A 14,150-nucleotide genomic window follows, 5' to 3' on the forward strand; every position below is an offset into this window, starting at 1 on the left:
AATATTAAATGTGCCACATAACATTAAAATAAATGCATGTTTATTAAGCCTGCTGGTGCTGTCTTCAATTAGCTGCTTCTCTCTTCGCTGGTAACTTCCAGACATTCGCAGTAGCTATGTTTAGACACATTTACTACGTGCTCGTGACAAAACCACAGAGCCATAGATGCTTTAAAGCTTGGAGTAGATCCCCATAAAGATGAAGCTGCTCTTGAGGCTTTGCACTGACTGGAGGTCAAATTTGAGAATTACATAATTCTTCACAGCAATCTCGTTTGTTAGGGCCCAGAGATAATCTGTTTACATCTGGATTCAGACCTGATTTTCTTTTAAGTTAATTTAGTGTTCTTGAAAGGGTCAGGAGCAAATATCTTATTTAGCCACAGGGAAATGACAGCTCTGGTAGGAGCAGCATAAATTCCCCACCTGTTCCTTTTGAGGTGCCTCATTTCTTTTTCTGAGAGGCATCCTGATGGGGTTGAATGGGTAGGTCGGTCTCTACAGTCATTTTGGCCTTGGAACATCTACCTAGCCTTTGGGAAAGGTGCCTGCTAAGAGCAGCCGTGGTGGCAGTACCCTGGTGTGGCTACTTGTAGTTATCAGACTCAAGAATTCCTTCCAGGGCAACACCAAGCAACCATTAAAGGTCAATAACCCTCACTTACCAGTGATGTGGGGAGAGACCAAACCTACAATTAAGTTCCTCATCCAGGAACTTCTAATTTCCCGTGGAAAGTAAATCTTTATTTCTCTGGACAATTAGATGACTGAATTATATAGACTTAGAGCACACATTTTTTCAAAAATGTTAGCTTGAGTCTATGCCTCATATGAATCTTTACTTCCTAAAATCCCCATTTCCAAAGGCAAAACAGCCCCACTCTAGGCAAAGACACCCTCAATAAAAACTTAGAAGCAGACCTAGGACATAATCCAATTATTTGTGAATGCAGTAGAAACCCACTGACTTCTACAAAATTGTCCTCATACATTTTTAGTGACATACGATGTTCACATGCAAAATTTCTGAGGTTTCAATTCAACCATCAGACAATTAGGTGGACCAAATGAACACGCTGCCTTATTCAAACAAAACTGTATTTAGGTATTAATGGGTTACTGACTGATAATCATTTAAACATGAACTCCTATTGCAATAGGATGGCTTGTGCAATACTTGGTCATATAACATACACTGAGTAGGAAGGTTAGATTTCTTCTCTGTCTGGCATAGATGAAATCGCTGCCAGAACAGTGGGATTCACTCTGGTGCTTGCAATCAAAGAGCAACTATGCTCAACTGGAAGATATTCAACTAACAGCCATAAAGGAATTATGTCTTTCACGGGCAGATGCAAGTGGTGGCTCTCATCTAAATTAACAAATAAGAACAAGGAGGATTTGATCACAGGTCCATGCACTTGTGTTGAGTCTGCAAGTCAGATTTTTAAATCTATAGGAAACCAAAGTTTAAGAAGTCCGTAGAGTGAAAAGCTGAAGCCACACAAATTCAGATTAGAAATAAAGTGCAAGGTCTTCGCCTGTGAGGATAACCAATCACTGGAGCAAAGGCTGTGGGAATTCTCCACCACTGAAAATTCGTAAGTCAAGAGTAAATGTCCCTTTTTTCTTAAAAGATGTTCTAGGTCAACCTTTCACAGAAGTCACACATCTTTGCTGGGGAAGAAAAGGGCCTGTAAGCTCACAGTGGCTTCAGAGTCCATGGCACTGTCAAAACTGGAGTCACAAAGACTCATTTTGATTGGAAATATTTGAAATGCCATCTAAGGAAAAAATAAAACCAGAAATTCTCTACTTACTCTTTTCTCAATTAAATATCATGGAAGTGCATACATTTTCACAAAACATTCAAAACATTCCACCTGAAATGAGTCCAAAAAAGTGCTCCTAAATGCACCATTGGGAAATTTTGGGCAGCTCTAGTTTCAAAATATAGCTCCAGCGCTCTGTGTTTGCTGTTCCTTTTTTTGCACAAACCTCCAGTTGAGAAGTAGCTGTGATGCTACGAGAAACTCAGGACTGGACTCTCCATATGTAATTTCAACTCAGGCATAAAACAATAGAGATGATATTTTATATGTGGCATCACTAATGTTCAACAGCTTCTTTAAACATGAACATTTTAAAATGTGAGTGTTCTGATCTTTTTTTTGTTATTTTGTTCCATTAAGAAACAGTTTAAAAGTTGAACAAACCCTTTTATGTCTCCTCCTGAGATTTATCTTTTCATGTCTCTATGGTCTATATTTCTTTTGTTCACACCATAAATCTAGGTTCCAAGCCAGATATTTGTAATAAGTCTATAAAGAAAACAGAAAGAGGTGTGGTAAGTTTATCAGCTTGAACCACACATTTAAGTTTCTGGTGTACATAAAAATTCCAGACTTAAGTCTCTTGACTCTCCCTTCCAAAACATTTCCTGCATGGTTTAGAAAAAAAAAAAAAAAGAAACAGAGAGAGAAAAAGGGAGAGAAAGAGAGAGGGAGATTTTCGCACAGGAAAAACACAAAATGTAGTTCAATATTTATAACAAAGCTATATAGCAGAATTTTTTGGATCCTTGGCAGTGGCATGTTCCGCCTAGCCCCACTGTCCTCCCGTGCAGGCCAGGCTGGCTGCAGGACCCACCAAGTTTGACTTCCAAACCAGAAAGAATGGAGGTAAATAAGAAGCAGTAGTATTTCTTTCTGAGATTTATGCCCGTTCTTTATTTCCAACGACAAATGAAGAAAGAATTCCCTTTTGTTTCTCTGGCGGCGTACAGGGGTTTTGGTAGAGACCAGACTGGCGCTCCTGCAAGGTGAGCCCCCTCCACGCACAGGCTTGGCGCTGCTGGTGGGCAGCGGTGGGATAGCTCTGAGTCAGTCCCACAAGCAGGAATCCAAAACCCCAGGGTGGAAAACTTAGTGCTACACAGAAACCCCTTTGTTTTCCCTCCCTGGCATCTCAAAAATCCTGTATCATAACAGCTTAGTGCTAGTCACAGAAAGACTTGAGGAAGTAACTGAGAGCTGAGTAGAGTTATTTTCATTTCCTCCTAAGTAGTCTCTTCTAATTCATCAGATCACTTTCCAAGTCTCTTTAGATGTAAGTGGAAACAAATGCTGCATGCAGATAAAAGGAAGGAACCAAGCAGAGAAAAACATCCACTGCCGCTGCATTTTTAGGTGTGACGAACACCAAAGCTGCCTCTCCAGTGCAGACATCGCTCCAGCACAGGTTGCTGGGAATTAAACTCTGCTTTTCCCGAAGTCCTCAAACAAGGTAGAAGCTGTTCATTCCATTAGGAGGTGAATTGGGCAGGACAGCGGGCTAAACCTGGCCAGATCAGGGTGAAATGAAAAACTAGATGTTAGATGCATGTTTCCTCAGCCAGGATGGATTTTCAGAGGAGCTCACTGAGCAGGTCAGGAGTTGACTTTAATCCAAGGGGTGGCCTTGGTAGGAAATGCCAAATCCAAAGGTTTCCACCAGACCCTCTGATCACTGAGAACCAGTAAGCAGAGGGAGATACTGTTAAAACCAATTTTTGCAGAGACGGGGAGGAAGCAAGTGCCGTGGTTCCCCAGGCATCAGGTCAGGCTGGGGCTGGGGGCAAGCAGAGGGACCCGGCATGAGTGTTGCACAGATGGTCCCATCAAAATGCAGGAGTGATGAGCAGAAGGCTGGCCATTCCATGGGCCTTCACAGTTCTTACATATGCTGCTCACGACAGCCAGACCTCTGATTATCGTGCTAATAAGTATAAGGAAGGTCCTGAGCTTAACTCTATCCCTGTTCAGCAAAGCCACTTAAGCTTGGGTTTAATCCTTTGCTGAATAGGGAGAGGCTCCTGAAATAAGACCTAAGTTAGCTGCAAGATAACTGAATTTGAAGGATTAGGGAGAGTCACTCTCACTCGGTTAGAGCTGGGATGTTCCATGGTCTGTCCTCTTGGCCAGCAGTGTTTGTGCCCCTCGCCAGGCCAGCCCACCAGGCACGGAGCCATCATGCAGGACGCCCAGTGCTTCCGTCCCTACGTCCCTGTCAATGACAGCAGGAGACAGGGCCACTTACACCCTTCTGAAATTGTGTAAACAACTAGCAGTGCAGGAGAGGTCCTTATCACTTATTGTCCTGTGCCCTGTCAACCCTCAGCACTGGCAAGCCAGCCCAGAAGGTTTAGTGATCCCACCTTGGCTCTATTTCTTCTCCCGTCTTTGGGCTGCGTGGCGGGAAAGAAAAACCTAAACTGTTTACATTCTGGTCCAAATTGCTGCCGTTTTCATCCCCCCCTTTTTTCTTCCTTTCACTGCTCCAAGGACTGGGAGTGATTTCAGTAGGAATAGTATTCTGCGTGCAAAGCGCAGGAGAGCTACGGGTGTAGCGGAGCCAGCGCATTGCTCTGTGCTCCCAGCACGAAGGGCAGAGGCACGGGCAAGCAATATATCCCTATCGCTCTGACACTCGTCTTGTTGCCCTTATTCCAAGGGTTTTCAAGCCTGCCAGGGTGAGATTTCATTAAAACAGCCCAGAAACCAGCAGCCTGGAGAGTGCAGCCTGCTTCTCCTCCTAGGTAACAGTGCCAGCCCCGGGTGACCTCAGCTTTGTTTTGAGTCCGGACAATAAGAATATTTATTAACTGCTGTCTCGATCGCTGAACGGCACACAATGAATCTGGCAAGTAAGTCGTGACGTTAGCCAAAGCTGCTTGCGGTATCTGAACACGAGAGCTGAGATTATTTATCGTTGGAGACCCCACACGCCTCAGTCATATCTACCCGCTCGTAACCGTTTATTTTCCTAGCCCCTAGTTCAGAGACCAACAGAGCAGCCTATTTCACTGCAAATCTGGGGGTAAGGCACTACAAGTAATTAACTTGCGGATGACCTTTTATTTGCTTTTACCATTTCCAGAATTTTTTTTTATTTGATTTGATTATTTTGCCCAGCCCAGCATGCAGACGCGAATGAAGTGGGTACCGGCGTGCGTGCCTCGCTGTATCCCAAAACCCCTTCTGACTTCTCATGTGTCTGTCACCCCAAGAAGACTATTTCCACCAGGAGAATTTGCAGTGTATTTTTAAAAGTGCTTTAAAATCGGTGTCAATCCCCAGCTCCCCTGGTTTGGCTGCTGCCATTTTAAGAGATTTGCCTCTTAATTCCGTGCCCTCGACTCAGGAGCTAATCCTGCGCTGTCATGCATGTGACTGATGCGGTAGGTAAGGAAATCTCAGCTCTCCTGCCTAAAAATCACCAAATATTTTTCACTTATCAGCTGTATCTGAACATGCTTGCAGCATGCAGTGCTTTTCAGGCACTGTTCCTGTCTCGGCTGTAGTCAATATTTATCGCAATTCTTCAGGGGTTTGTAGTGTTAAGCCTCTAATAAATATTTATTGAGAAAATTATTAATATAACACTTTCCTGATAAATATTTACTAGAGATTTTCTGTCAGGAAGCACACTGGGGGAAAAAAAAATTCCTTTAAAAACCCGTTACTACAAAATTCAATTAGAAAAGCAAGCCAAGATAAAAATTCATCAAGCAGCTGGCAAAAAGGAGTATACAATATTAAGCATATGCCAGCAAGGGAAGAAGAACACAGTGAAGTAAGGGTTTGCCAGAATAAAACAAGATGTGTGAGCTACAGCGGAGCTGACTCTGTTCTCGCTCCTGGTTTCATTCAGAAGTAGACTGGGATTTGTAACCAAAAGCTACAGGTAAAATTAATTTCCTTTGAATAAAATCACATTCTCTTGCAGAGAGACAACTTCATTTGGAAATACTGCAAAGCCATCATGAGTTCGTCTCATTTCCAAGCCGCACATCAGACTGAAAGCTTGAGCTCAGATGTATTTAGGACCAAGTCCTGCTCAGAGAACTCAGCAGTCTGAAGCACAAACCATATACTATTAGCACAGACCTTACACACTATCTGTGCTATCACCTTTTTTGCCCTTTAAAACAATGTGTGAATACTTGTATTAATATGAAAACAAAGATGTTAAATTATCTTTCTGATATTGCACTAAGTTAATCAGGAAGAGTTAATTTGCCAGGATGATATTTATACAATAAGGATAAATGGAAAAAAAATTGAATATTCATAAACAGCTTTCATTCCCCTGTGACATGTTTAAGTTTAGCAACACAAATGATTTTCTACAGCTGTTTTTACAGCTGTTAGCTGTACTTAGTAGTTGAAAACTTGAATTTATTTCTAGTCACAGGTCATGGACAGTAAGGGTTCACCGAGCTGCTGTATCTTTCCCGAGGCAGGATCACCAGTAAGTATGAGCAGATACATGAGTGAAGCCTACGTCTTCATGTTATGGCACAACTCAGCTAAACACAGATAACATATGGAAAAAAATGCTCATCTGCATTCTGGAACAGGGCACTAGCCCAGCATTTTCAAACCCAGCATTTCCTTTGATGAAGCAGGCAGTACCATCTCACAGAATCACAGAATCACAGAATGGTTAGGGTTGGAAGGGACCTCTGGAGATCATCTAGTCCAACCCCCCGCCAGAGCAGGGTCACCTACAGCAGTTGCACAGAACAGCGTCCAGGTGGGTTTTGAATGTCTCCAGAGTGGGAGACTCCACCACCTCTCTGGGCAGCCTGTTCCAGTGCTCCACTACCCTCAAAGTAAAGAAGTTCCTTCTCATGTTAAGATGGAACACAGGCCTCCCACATCTCTGGAACACAGGCCTCCCACACCAAGGGAAGAGGTACCCACTCTGGATGATGCTCATTTGAGAAGGTGCTTCTGATACTCAGTACTCTGCTACTCATTCCCATAGCCCACAATAAATGTGGGTGATGGTCTTCAGATGTCCTGGTACAGGATTTCATGTACAGACTGGATATCTAAAACAAATTTGGTTGCATTCACCACTCTCTATGTTCACAACATTGCAATACAAAATGGGGAGTCTCTTCTCTCCAAATGGGGCCATATGGATATTTTAGATGTGACCAGATCCATGGTCACATCTTCAACCTGCCTCTATCTAGGAACACCAAAGCATAAGGATTTTTTTCCCCCCCCTTTTCTTTCTCCACGGCAGATTAAATCTCAGAGTTAGAACACAGGTTCTACATAATAAAGAGAAAATTCATAGCCAAGATTATTCTACAACACATTTCCAAAAAAAAAAAAATGATAGTTTTCAGTCCTTGCTGCTGTGAATGACTCACATGAACAGCAACTGCCCAAACTGTGCTATCCATGACCTCTATGGACTATATGCAGGCTCCTTTTGACAGCCACTGTAGCATTTCCCCGAGCTGTGTAAGTTGAATAAACTGCCGGTCATGCTCACGCACGTTACAGCTTGGCTGCTCTGGAGTTTGGCCACACATAGGCCATGCTTTCAGGTTGGCCCTCTGAATGAAAAGCAACCTCAAAATGGAAAGGAGCCACAGAGTTGTCCACAATATGTGGTGTAGACAAAGTCGTTCTCTTCAGATAGTTTTGAAGCAACTTTTATCCTCCTGGAACAACTTCTACAGCCCCAGAGAACAGCCACTATGTCTAAAACATCCCTTCTGTTTCCTAGCTGATTCTTATGAAACAGGTACCAGCATTAAAATACTTTCCGTACAGTCCCAGAGGGCGTAGGAAAGGGCCACTAATACCATCCATTTCCATGGAGTGCATCAAGCAGCATACAAATGGCCGTTGTTTCCTTGAGGAAATGTTGACCCTTCCCAACTGTGAGTTATAAACCTTGCTATTACCTTTCTCATTGCCTACTGAGTTTACTTAGAGCTTTCCCTCTTCAGCTGACAGCCCTGTTAAAAATAACTGCCCTCCATGGCTTTCATCAGCATTGGTCTTTCTCCTCTGGCAGGCAGTCGGTGCCCCTGAACTCGCAGCTCTTGTATTTGAGTCTGAAAGTTGCAACAGGAATCTCAGGGAAAAACCTTTATTTTTGAACCTGTGCCTGAATGCAGTCTCTGGTCCAGAAAAACCCCAATCATTTTGCAAGCAAATAGGTTCTGGCATATTTCTAAAAGAACATAAAACAATCTACAGAAGACAGAAACAGGTGAATATGTCTTCCATAAACCCTTTGAGGATTTTTGGTACAGAGTCAGACAATTATTTGCTACTATTAAGGGTCTGAATTCTGCTCCTGCCAAGCCCTGGGCTTGTATCACGGACCACTGCCCTTTGACAAAGAAAGTATTACTGATGCATCCCTGGGAATTTTAAGTCATCTTGCCTGCTTTCATTTTGACCGTAACTTAACTATAATCTTAACTAAAGGTGTATTTATTTCTCATTAAACTATCCTGCAAATCAAAATGATTCAAGTGATAATTATGAGCTTTAGGTAGTTTTTTCCCTTAGAAACTTCTTTCAATAATGATAATTTTTTTCAAATCCAAATGCAGGTTCACATAGCAAACAACAACTTGCCCAGACTTAGCCTTCACGGCACGTGACCAGCCCGTGAGCGATACCATATCACAGAATCACAGAATCCCCTAGATTGGAAAAGACCTGTAAGCTCATCTAGTCCAATCATTAAATATCATACAGGCTGTAATAAAGCTGCTTTTATCCCCAGAGGCAAACTCCAAACTGTCTCAGATTCCAGGTCGACTATGTTGGCAAGATACTCGCTAGCTGCAATTAGTGAAAACTCAGCACATAATACAGCTGAATAGTGAATAAGTCATATATCTTCATATCCTAGGTCTAAGAGATGTAGAAGTCACACCTTGAAGTCTACGGATTCATGTGCATGAACTATGCATGAAGAGCAATGCAAACATAACAGTGTCGATCCCAGGAGCATGGCACCAATCCTACACGGGAGCTCTCCTCTTATCAGAGAGTAATTCCTGCTTTCCGTCAGCTAGTGGGAACACTCACATTTTCTAATTTGAAAGCCAAGGGCACATAGTGATCCTTGAATGGTGGGAAGTGCGTTTCAGTGCAAGTTTCTCACATCTCTAAGCGCTCTTTTTTTTGTGCTCTGTGATTTATGTTTTCTTGGCCCCAGTATCTTGGTATTATCTTCCAATGATTAAAACCAGTAAAGCACAGGCTATATTTTAACCTTCGAAATGTAGTAATCTGTTGGCTTCCTTGGTTTATTTTCCCACAAGTCACAGAAGTGTGTGACTTTACCTCATTATGCTAATTAGCTGAATCAAGGAATGCATTATGAATTAAAGTTCCTAGACCTACTGGTACCAACCAACTTAATTAACATAGATTATCCTATCCCATAACTGAGTATCTAGATTTTAGGGTCCTCGGCCATTTTGGCTTTAAGCACGTTCATAAAGGTCTGAAGGACGGTGGACTCAATTTGTACTTTCAATGTTGCCTTTATCCTAAATTTATTGCATCCTGTCTCACAGAGATTACCAAAATACCCACCTGTAGTTTTTTTACTCACAAAGCTTTATGGGCTCGGTTAGCAAATTAAAATCTCCCTTGGAAAAAAAATCTGAACAAAACAACCAGAAAAAAAAGTATCTGAGTAACTGAATAATTTCCCTGTTCTTCCTTATAAATTAAAAAAATAAACCAAAATCACAACATAAAATCAGGGGGTAAGTCTATTTAAAGTCCAGACTTGCCGTGAGTTCTGCTCTGGGCTGGCCAGTAGGAGATGCTGATTTTTGTCCCTCAAACAGATAAATTCCTTTGAATAATAGGATGTTCTGAGTTGGAAATCTCCGAAGCAGACCTTTGCTCTCCCACCCCCACAGGCATTTCATGAAGTGCTATCAGACCTTATGGTTCACGGTGGCCACACAAGTCATGAATTTGAGCTCTCGTCTGTTCACTCCAGCATTTTCTATATGGTTCAGCCAAGCTTTGACCTTTCTTCCCACCTTTTGCACAGCACCTTTTCAGGCTCTCTCTCCATTCTCCTTGGCGAACAAGTCTTGTTATAAGTGATGTCTCCCAGCAGCCTCTAAACAGTGCTGGCAGGTCTTCTTAACAGGCGGGAAACACGACACGGTTACATTCCCAGATAACTGTCTTGTGTGGCCCAGACTTTTGTGGAAAAGTGCTTTTTTAAATCAAAGTGAAAGCTTTTTTTGCACAGCACTCATTGAACCAACTCTAGATCCAGGAGGATAAGTAATTTATACCCATTTTTATTCTGGATCCTTTAGAATTTTCTTTCCATCAGGAGGATCTTCACCAGGGAGGACAATTCAGCTCAACAGCTGAGACATCTGTGTTTAGGAAGAAAAAAAATGGCACTCAGGAGATACCCGTCTCCATCAGTTATACTAGGAAACCACCTAACTAATTTCAGGTAGTTAATTTTTAGATGGGTAAAGCTAGGTAAACTGAACTCCACCCATTATGACAGCATAAGCGTCAGAGCTGAGAACAAATATTTGCCATGAAAAGCTAATGCGCAACCACAAAAGTTTGCAATTGTCAAATTAGAAAGCCTACAAATGCTATCGGTATATCGACTGTCACAAATCCCTAACGCCAGGAGGAACTGTGAGGTGAGAGCCCCGCAGTGCTGCTGGTGGAAGGATGCTGGAAGGATGCTGGAAGAACGCTGGAAGGATGCTGGGAGGATGCTGGAAGGATGCTGGGAGGATGCTCGGGGACCTCCCGGGCCCTCCCTGGCAGCAGGAGCAGGAGCAGGAGCGCAGCGCAGGACGGGTGGGCTTCGGCGGAACCGAAGAGGGTTGGTGCCACCTAGAGGGAACTATTCGTCTAAAAAGTGGGAAAATCATTACCGCACACGGGTGCTACGATGTGCCACAGACGTACAGCACTGCGGAAAAAAATTCCTAGAGAGAAGGGCTTTTAATGCTGTGCAAAAAAATATCCACAATTATCACGAGAAGTAGCAATGTACAACTCACATCTTTTCCTCAACATAACTTGCAAATACAAATATAGAAGGTATATTTAAGACAACCGACTGCCGATTCCTCTCTCCTTCAAACCATTTCCCAGCCTTACAGCTGTATTCCTTCCCTTCTTCCTTCAATTATCTAAACTCTGATGAAATAGCCGGCAAACTGACCACATCTGGAGGTCGGATCCAGCTTCCCTGCACTGCTGTAGCACCGGTTGCAGCTGGAGCCAGCTGGCAGCTGGAGGTGCTTTGGGTGTCCAGGAAGGACCAACTGTGTGCCCAAAAAAGCCTCGGGGATGCAACTTCACAGCGCTCTGTCGATCACCAGCTTTGCCGAATGACCCACCTGAAGCCTGGCATCTGCCGCTGTTGCTGAAAACTGCTCTGCACTATAGCGGGAACAGAACCAGCACCCACATGCAAAGGAAGGACTGGTACATAAATACAAGCCACCGTCTTCCTTCCACCGTTAAATCTGTCCCTTGCAACCTATGGTTCACTGTGATAACTGCAGCAGTGGTGATATCTCATGGGGACACTGTGGGAGTGGGTGTGGAGTTGCCAATGGGTAGACTCTGCAGCTCTTTTATAGTAGGTTGAAGTAATTTTTGAGCAAGTGTTCAGCAAAACAGTGCTTTTCTCACCTTTAAGCTGCTGCACATGGTCCCTGCCATGGGCTGGTCTGTGGGCATGGCATTCATGTGGTGGCTTTTACTTGCCCCACAGGGAACCCCACGTGGCAGCAGTGCTGGAGCCAAGGAATAAGACATACTAAAAGGGATCTGCTCTGTCTGTTACAGCTGTACTTCTCAGACACTCATTTCTCTCCCTTCCCACCTATATCATAGAATCATAGAAAGGTTTAGGTTGGAAGAGACCTTGAAGATCATCTGGTTCCAACCCCCCTGCCATGGGCAGGGACACCTCCCACCAGACCAGGTTGCTCAAAGCCCCATCCAGCCTGGCCTTGAACCCCTCCAGGGATGGGGCATCCACAACTTCCCTGGGCAGCCTGTGCCAGTGCCTCACCACCCTCACAGGGAAAAATTTCTTCCTAATATGTAATCTAAATCTACCTTCTTCCAGTTTAAAGCCATTCCCCCTCATCCTATCACTACATGCCCTTGTAAAAAGTCCTTCCCCAGCTCTCCCGTAGGCCCCCTTTAGGGACTGGAAGGCCGCTATAAGCCTTCTGTTCTCCAGGCTGAACAACCCCAACTCTCTCAGCCTGTCCTCATAGGAGAGGTGCTCCAGCCCTCGGATCATCTTCGTGGCTCTCCTCTGGACCCACTCCAACAGGTCCACAAAGGAAGCCAAGGACCTGCTCAGTATGCAGCAGGCCCATGCCACACACCCAGCCAGGAGTCTTCACACCATGATTTCCTGAAAATAGCATCCACACTGGCCAACAAAATTGCCGAGCAAAGCTATTTTAAGTTTTAAAAGTGTACTGTTCAGACAAAGGAAGGACCATCTTTATGGGCCAGACTATTTCCACCAGGAGAATCTGCAGTGTATTTTTAAAAGTGCTTTAAAAACGGTGTCAATCCCCAGCTCCCCTGGTTTGGCTGCTGCCAACTTAACAGATTTGCCTCTTAATTCTGTGCCCCCAAATCAGGAGCTAATCCTGCGCTGTCATGCATGTGACTGATGTTGTAGGTAAGGAAAGCTCAGGTCTCCTACCTAAAAATCACCAGATATTTCTCACTGATTGAGCCCCCAGGATTTTTTCCCAAAGCAATGTCATTGGTGCCATGAGTGCTCCATTTGAGCCTGTGCTGCTTTGTGGGATTCACCGATGGGATGGATTAACACAGTCATCGTTTAGGAGGGGTTTATAACTCTGTTTAGGAAAGTACATTGGTAAAATTTAAAAATCTTCTTTCAATCAAGCCTGATCTAAACAAAAGAAAACAGAAAGATACTATACGGGTTTGGTAGCTGGTTGAGATGCAATTAAAGTGCTTATGACATAATTCAGTCCCATATGGGAAAAAAGGCATCAACACCTTTAAAGGTACCTTAGGAGGTACCAGGATAAAGGCAGCCACACTGGCGTTGTGGAAGCACACTGGTACCAACAGAAGTTCCTCCTGAAGTCAAAACCCACGTGTACTCCAGGCCTGAACCTCAGTGAGCTGCATGGAGGTGGCCATTGCTTTATTCTCTCAATCTACTGTTTTCAGGACGGTTTGAAGTAGCACTAAAGACCAACCAAATCAGGTTGTTCTGTATCTAAAGACTTGGAAACACAGCCCAACTATTTTTTTTTTCCTGAGAATCCTGATTTAAAATCTTACTCTAGAGCATTCATAAGTACTAGCACAACTATGCCCCCACTAAACACCATTCCTTTTCTCGTGATGTTACCGTAAGTTGGCAAAAGGATAACTCTCTAAGACACAGTCTGGAGTTTTAAAAAGCAGGCATTCTTTATCACAGCGCTGGGCACACAGGCTCCACCTAGTGTGCGCGTCCACTTGCTCAAAAACAAAGATTATATGTAATCAAAATATACATATTCATTAGATTTCTGAGAAATGATTAACATATTCATACTATTTCCACAACACATTAATATATGTAAATGTCCTTGACACATGCGCATTTATGCCTATTGGTGGTCTTCCAGGGCTGGTTGTCAATAGTCCTCCTCACTGTATCCGCTGATTGAACTCAGTATTCGCGTGTGCTCAGTTTGCCCTTTGGCCTAATTAGACGACACTTAATTATACAAAACTAGCTCATTCTAGCATATACTCCTTATCTACTCTATTCAAGCCTACTGTGTCTCAAAACTTCCTTTTATCTACCCAAGCATAGCACCTGTTTGACCTATCCCCTTGTAAACCCTCCCGAAATCTGGCTATATTGCTCTGGGGAGGGAACCATACGTGCTTCAGCTTGGTATCAGCGAAAAGTTTGAAATCATCTTTCAGTGCCTGCTCGGGGTCAGCGAGCGAGTCAGGGAGCTGACTGGGTGACGTTGGGTGAGATAACCCAATGCCTGAACCCCGCTAAGTGGCACTCACAGAATCACAGAATGGTCAGGGTTGGAAGGGACCTCTGGAGATCATCTAGTCCAACCCCCCTGCCCGAGGAGGGTCACCTACAGCAGTTGCACAGGACGGCGTCCAGGCGGGTTTTGAATGTCTCCAGAGTGGGAGACTCCACCACCTCTCTGGGCAGCCTGTGCCAGTGCTCTGCCACCCTCAAAGGGAAGAAGTTCCTCCTCATGTTTAGATGGAACTTCCTCTGTTCAAGTTTGTGCCCGTTACCTC

The 14,150-nt window shown here is 43.8% G+C and overlaps 1 protein-coding gene across 1 annotated transcript in view; it reads left to right on the forward strand.

Moving 5' to 3' along the window:
- SRD5A3 (steroid 5 alpha-reductase 3) overlaps positions 1 to 14,150 on the forward strand; it is a 67,777-nt gene that overhangs the window by 47,355 nt on the left and 6,272 nt on the right. The gene's annotated exons all lie outside the window — the stretch shown is intronic.

The sequence above is a fragment of the Charadrius vociferus genome, unplaced genomic scaffold (assembly GCF_000708025.1).
Source record: "Charadrius vociferus isolate BGI_N301 unplaced genomic scaffold, ASM70802v2 scaffold134, whole genome shotgun sequence".
Lineage (NCBI taxonomy): Eukaryota > Metazoa > Chordata > Aves > Charadriiformes > Charadriidae > Charadrius > Charadrius vociferus.